At 46.0% G+C, this 7,274-nt stretch overlaps 1 long non-coding RNA gene across 3 annotated transcripts; it reads left to right on the top strand.

The window, feature by feature from the left end:
• The first annotated feature begins 710 nt into the window (after window positions 1-710).
• Window positions 711-4,602, top strand: LOC120029187. 3 transcript variants are annotated; one of them, XR_005473580.1, is made up of 6 exons: window positions 711-1,050; window positions 1,581-1,614; window positions 3,425-3,477; window positions 3,674-3,838; window positions 3,939-4,021; window positions 4,206-4,602. It is a non-coding gene; the product is annotated as an uncharacterized LOC120029187 (long non-coding RNA). The 3 variants fall into 3 exon arrangements; XR_005473579.1 differs by having other exon boundaries at window positions 711-1,614; XR_005473566.1 differs by lacking the exons at window positions 711-1,050; window positions 1,581-1,614 and having other exon boundaries at window positions 2,625-3,477.
• Window positions 4,603-7,274: the final 2,672 nt, after the last annotated feature.

Genomic DNA, 7,274 nt, shown 5'->3' on the forward strand with positions numbered 1-7,274 from the left:
TGTTTGACGTTATTGATGTCTGTCTGTTCCAATTCCTTGTTTGACACCAGGTTCACCATAACAAAGTTGTCTAACCAGGTTCTCATTCCTTTAGATGGGATGTCAGAGGTCTGACCTATTGTGGGACCGGGTATTGAACCCAGGACATCTGCATGCTTTAGGACCGTGTTAGCCCACTGTGCTAAAAAGCCTCTTTGCTCTGGTCGCTAACCTGAGCCCTTAGGTCTTCAGGGTTAGTTACAACACAAGCTTGTTCAGAAGGAGTGTTAACCCTAGTGTCCTTCCAAACCTGGTCACTATACCACCATGACAACCTTGCGTTAAATACCTGTAAATTAAATTACAATGGGTAGGAGTTGAATGCATGAGCTGTCATTAACGTTTATATCCAAAATGGTGGCCATTGTTTAAATGTCTGCAATCCCTTATCTGACCACACTGTGTCCCACTTACCTGACCAGCTTATCCCAGGGTGCAAAAACCGCCATTTACACTTTGACGCACATGATATTGATGTTGACTGTTTATATTCAAATGTATTTAATAAGCCTGAGTGTTATTCTGTCTACGAGTACAAATGGTTTATTTGCAGGTGGGCTGTTTCGGGGCCTGTTCCTCTAGATGCGTAAAGTCCGTTTGGGCTGTTTTCCAACAATTTGGGTTACAGATCCAGCCAGACTTTGAACTTTGTCTAAAACCAGAGTGACTCCTGAACATTACACACTGGCTGACAGACATAAGAACTATCACTCCTTACGGTTATTTACTCTAGCATGTTATTTATACACGGATGTAACTTCTCACATTACAGGGAACCTTTACTCTATCCACAGGTGGAAAGGCGCCAGGATGGTTGTGACTAAGCTGCACTATTGTCTTAATTCCTTCGTCACTATTTGCGCGCCATGTGGTTCAGAGCAGCGTTGAAAGGGTATATATAGATGGTAGCAATTTACTGGAACAAACGCAATTTTAAACTGAAGCTGAAACAAGTAGCGGGGGTAATTCTGATTTTAGCAGCATGACCTCAGACCACTCAACCTGCTTTGGGTATTGTACTATGCTGTAATACAATTCTCTATCACGTGACATAATGTAATAGGATGATACTATTATTTAGAAATGTGTTCAAGCCAGCCTGTGACTCATAGTTGGATTAGCTATTTAGCTACAGAAGCTAAGTTAATATCGTTATATTATGATGGGTTCAGAGATGTTTGAAAGCGAGACCGAGAAAAGGGGGGATTTGGCTGTTTTAACTGTACTATGTATATGGGGCATCATACCCCTGTCTCAGATGATATAAGCACTTGTCACACGTGAGACCCCTGTGCTGAGTTGATGAATTCCGACATGAGTGATAATCTAACACCGCATTCAGATTTAGTCATGGTGACTTGCAACTCACTCCCGGTCATCTGGGTCATTCTCCGAGTCCTATAGAGATGGTTTGACCTCCTCTAGCGCTAGATACCATGTTGCTACCTCATATACAATTCCATTAATTCATAATGTGTTTGTCTGCCTGCCTGTCTGAACCATACGTTTCTACGTGACCCTGTCGTCTGGGCACCTGGAAGAGCGCTCCCGGACAGGTCAGAATGCTATTAAAAGGTAACATTTTAAACCAACATTTCAAGCTAGCTGTGGAATGAGTTTATGGTACGTTAACTCCGTAACACGAGCATGCGCAAACATTCTTGTTCCTATTGTGGTGATAGGATAAATGAGAAGGCATGTGCATGCACGCAACTGGAAAGAAAATCTAGTTTAATTGCAAAAAGAAGTGTCAGGACACCTATAATTGGCATAAAAAATAGATGCTATTTGTGTATGTGTGTATGGTTTGACCATCTGCTTCTCCAGGTGAAGCAGGAGGTGCTGGCGGCTCTAGACTGGCTACAAACACAATGATTGTGCTGCAGTTTACAGTAAAGAGCAGGAGGTGGGGGAGGCACTGGCTCTGAAAAAGTGAGCCACACACACAGTCTTTCCAAGGCCATTCTACGCTTCCGGGACCATTCTGACACACAGGAAGAATAATCAGGTCAAGGAAGAGTAGAAGTTTGATCAAAGAGCATTACGAAAAGTCTTTAAAAGCTACACATGATCACAAGTATGTGGACACCTGCTCGAACATCTCATTCCAAAATCATGGGTATTAATATGGAGTTGGTCCAGACCTTTGCTGCTATAACAGCCTCCACTCTTCTGGGAAGGCTTTCCACTAGATGTTGGAACATTGCTGCGGTGACTTGCTTCCATTCAGCCACAAGAGCATGAGTGAGGTCGGGCACTGATGTTGGGCGATTAGGCCTGGCTCGCAGTTGGCGTTCCAATTCATCTCAAAGGTGTTCGATGGGGTTGAGGTCGGGGCTCTGTGCAGGCCAGTCAAGTTCTTCCACACCGATCTCAACAAAACTTTTCTGTATGGACCTCGCTTTGTGCACAGGGGCATTGTCATGCTGAAGCAGGAAAGAGCCTTGCCCAAACTGTTGCCACTAATTTGGAAGCACAGAATTGTCTAGAATGTCATTGTATGCTGTAGCTTTAAGATTTCCCTTCAGTGGAACTAAGGGGCCTAGCCCAAACTATGAAAACACAGCCCCAGACCATTAATCCTTCTCCACCAAACTTTACAGTTGGCACTATGCATTGGGGCAGGTAACTTTCTCCTGACACCCGCCAAACCCAGATTTGTCCGTCGGACTGCCAGATGAGGAAGCTGATTGTTGGCAAGGTGTCATCCTATGACGGTGCCACGTTGAAAGTCACTGAGCTCTTCAGTAAGGCCATTCTACTGCCAATGTCTGTCTATGGAGGTTGCATGGCTATGTGCTCGATTTTATACACCTGTCAGCAACGGGTGTGGCTGAAATTTCCGAATCCACTAATTTGAATGGGTGTCCACATACTTTTGTACATATGGTGTATGTGTGTCAAGTGTGTTGATCCCCTGTGCAGTCCCCCAGGCCCTGCGTCATGAGGATGTGTTTCTGACCTCTAAGCTGTGTAACACCCAGCATCAACCTGACTACGTAGAGACAGCCTGTAGTAAGAGTCTAATACACCTGGGACTGGAATACCTGGCCCTCTACCTCATGTACTGGCCCACAGCCTTCCAGTGAGCAACACACACATACGCCTAATCACACCTTGAATTTGTCCCACACATGTTAGTCCTCTGAGCTGCCTGCGTGTTCTCCAGGCGTGGGACAGAGCTGATGCCCAAGCGGGCCGTTGGCAGTGTGTGTTACGATGACATACGCTACTGGGAAACCTGGGTTGCCATGGAGAACCTGGTTGATAAGGGGCTGGTCCGAGGCATTGATCTGTCCATCTTCAACTAGGTATGGGACTGTGTGTGTGTGTGTGTGTGTGTGTACAGTATGTTTTTGTAATGGTGTTTCACTCTGTGTGTTAGTAGGTGGAGTGTCACCCATGCCTGTCCCAGGCCGAGCTGCTGAGTCACTGCAGGTAGGTGTGTGTGGGTAGTGCTGAGCAGTCCAGGGCTTCGCCTGACGAATCCTGCCTGCTGCAGGACCCTGGACTGGGGGGCTGTCACCCTCCACCACAGAAAGACCCCTGCTCAGGATATACTCACGTAACACACAGTGTAACTAGCCGTAGTGTAATTAACAATGCTCAAGTGTGTGTGTCTCTCTGTCTCCAGGTGGCAGGTACAGAGAGGGGTGGTCTGCATCCCCAAGAGCGTTACTCCTTCCAGGATCCTGCAGAATCTGCAGGTCAGGAGGACAGCGCCATCTAGTGGAAGGAATACCAATTGAACTGCATGATGTTTTACCAGTTTGGAAACTACTCACCTCTTCCCCAAAATGTGACTTTTCGCTGGCTGAGTCTAGGAAACTACAGGCTATAATTCTGTGTAGCTGCTGGGATTGTTTTCTTGAGTGGGAATTTGTTTGTCTGATTGACAGGTGTTTGACTTCTGTCGGATGAAGACCTGGAGCAGATCGAGTCGTTCAACAGAAACGAGAGGTACATCATCCTGGCTGTGGAGGTGAGTTGTGATTGTCTCAGATGAGACCTCAGGGTGCAGGTCAATAGTCTTATATACAGCCTCATTCCCTAGTCACAACTAGATAGATGAGGATGCCATATGAGACTACTGAGATGCTGAGTTTCAGTTGAGCCATGGGGTTTTGTGGTGGTACTGAATGGAACTGTGTGTGTTCTCTTCACAGAGGGACAGAGAGTGGAGGGACGCAGACCACCCTCATTTCCCGACCTGATCTAGAGTCAGCTCTACTGGCCCCACATCTAGAGACAGCTCTTTAGCACTTTGAGATATCAGCTGATCTAAGGGCTATATAAATACATTTGATTTGCTGACCCACACATAAAATTTTATTTATACAGATTACCTGGATCTGAGTCACTAGAGATTTGAATATTTGATCAGACAAGAACCATCTGTAATGCAGCTCATGTTCCCTTAGTAAGAATCCACATACATCTTAATTCATTATTAGTGGGAAAATATATTTGTTTCTAATCCTTAATTTTGTTATACTCCAACTGATCCAGTGTTCCGATGTGTGGATATCTAATCTGTGAGATTGTTGGACAATAAATGATAGATACATCATCCTTTCCTTCCGTCCTTGAAGTAACAGAGCTGAGTGTGATGATAGGTGAAAGCAGTCGAATGGGGGTCGGCTACAAATAACTCCTCACATAAACAAAAAAGACCATACATAGCTCAATACTTGGTTTATTGGTTGTCGTTGTAAAATTCAACTCACATGAGAAACTTTGTCAAAAGTACAGAAGCTGTGGAACAGTGAGAATCACTCAGTCGCAGGAAAACACATTCTCACACAGCACCAGGCTAAGGCTCACTTCCTGCTTTAGCCCCACCCCATCCAGAGACCCTGTGGCTGCTCTGCTTGACAGGCATCATGATTAGATTCAGATAGAGTCACTGATTTCTGTCAATCTCTCTCGGTGCCTGTATCTGAACATGAAAATACGTTTGGCACAACCTATAGGCAGGGAGCAACAACCGTATCATTCTGTTTCCTTACATATTCCTCTATACTGTAGACCAGGGCTCTCCAACCCTGTTCCTGGAGAGCTACCCTCCTGTAGGTTTTCAGTCCAACCCCAGTTGTAACTAACCTGATTCTGTTTATCAACCTGCTAATTACTAGAATCAGGTGAGCTAAATTATGGTTGGAGTGAAAACCTACAGGACTGTAGCTCTTCAAGAACAGGGTTGGAGAGCTCTGCTGTAGATATTTCTTCAATAGAAAACATATTACAAGTGGCAAAAAGACCAAGAAAAGGGTCTCCATTTAATAGAAACAGTACCGGGAACCAAAATGAGTACCAGCATCTATTTCATTCCTTCACTTCAAGCACCGCATACAGTATCACTCCCACTAAACTCCCCACAGCCAAAAGACCGCATCCACAGTAGATCAGTCCTGGCTATCTGGGCAGGTTTACATTGAATGTGTTTCACAAAACCTATCATAAAGTTTCATAGAAATGTGTCTTCACATTCTCTGCTTTTAACCTGTGGACACTGAGTGTGTGTATGTGTGTCTCCAAGTTAAGGCACTTACCAGTCACTCATTGAGTCAGGGAGAGCTTAAGGCAGTTATTAAAGACTTAATCATTCCCTTTGAGAGCCACACACCACAGGGATCAAAGCACCTATGGATGACAGACTTAGATGAAATGGTTCAATTCTGGTCCTGGAGGGCCAAAACCCTTCTGTCTTTTGTTTCTACCTGGTAGTTAATTGCACTCACCTGGTGTCCCAGGTCTGAATCAGTCCCTGATTAGGAGAGGGTAAAAACCAGAAGTTTAAGCCCTGACCTAGATGATGATGACCCATAGTGCAGGGGTATTCAACTCTTACCCTATGAGGTCCGGAGCCTGCTTTTCTGTTGTACCTTTTAATTAATTGCACACACCTGATGTCCCAGGTCTAAATCAGTCCCCGATTAGAGGGATAAGAATGGGGGGGAAAGCAGTGGAAAAGGCTTCGAGGTCCGTAGTTGAATTTGAGGGCCAAAGTGGATCACACACTGCTGGGCTGTTGGGGTTCTCAGCCAGTCAGGGGGTCTGGACCAGAGACATAGATACAGAGTTCAGCAAACTGTCCACCATGTTACAACCAAACCTTTCACAAGAATTACAGGCTCATTTGCACTTCAAGTGCTGATTATAGTGAGCAAATCCAAATCTCAAAATATGTTTGCCAAACTATATATCTATGTCAGTGGTTCTGCACTGGGAGGACCTGGTAGTAGTGGCTGTAGCAGTAGCCTTGTCCAGCAGATAACACAGAGTTCACACATTATGCTTTATTAAACATTAGAAACAGAAACAGATGATTACGTTAAAATGGGGAGCAGAGACTGAAGCTGCTGGTAGATAAACAATAAAATAATCCACTTTCAACTTTCCTCTGGAAAATCCTGGACAATCTTCTCTTTTTCAAATAAAGTGTTCCTCTCAACTCATCCATAAGAAGAGGATCAGAGGGATGTATAAAACCCTTGATAAATGTGTAGAAAAAAAGAGCATTAAGAAAAGGAGTTCCGGTAAAAGCCAAAGCCACGCTGAGCCGTTCCTCCGTATCACTTCGCCATGTCCGTGTGTGTGCGCTTGGGCGAAAAGAAACAAAAACATCCTAAAACTGGAGGTCCTCTTGTCATTCCCAGAAAAAAAAACTTTCCCTTAAAAATACAAGTGTTCATGTTGTGTTGTGTGGTAGAAACAGTGAGTTCTTGAAATGGGGGAAGAGGGGTTGGGTCCAACTGCTAAAAACGGTTTGTGTCTATGTGGTGGGGTGGGGAGGGATGGCTAGGGGGGTAATGAGTCTGGGGGGGTGGGGAAGGATGGCTAGGGGGGTAATGAGTCTGGGCGGGTGGGGAAGGATGGCTAGGGGGGTAATGAGTCTGGGAGGTGGGGAGGGGGGTAATGAGTCTGGGGGGGTGGGGAAGGATGGCTAGGGGGGTAATGAGTCTGGGAGGTGGGGAGGGGGGTAATGATTCTGGGGGGGGTGGGGAAGGATGGCTAGGGGGGTAATGAGTCTGGGAGACGGGGAGGGGGGTAATGAGTCTGGGAGGCTGGGGAGGGGGGTAATGAGTCTGGGGGGGTGGGGAAGGATGGCTAGGGGGGTAATGAGTCTGGGAGGTGGGGAGGGGGGTAATGAGTCTGGGGGGTGGGGGGGACGGGGGGTAATGAGTCTGGGGGGTTGGGGAAGGGAGGAGTGTAAGGGGGTAATGAGTCTGGGG

Source organism: Salvelinus namaycush, chromosome 1, assembly GCF_016432855.1.
Source record: "Salvelinus namaycush isolate Seneca chromosome 1, SaNama_1.0, whole genome shotgun sequence".
Taxonomy (NCBI): Eukaryota; Metazoa; Chordata; class Actinopteri; order Salmoniformes; family Salmonidae; genus Salvelinus; species Salvelinus namaycush.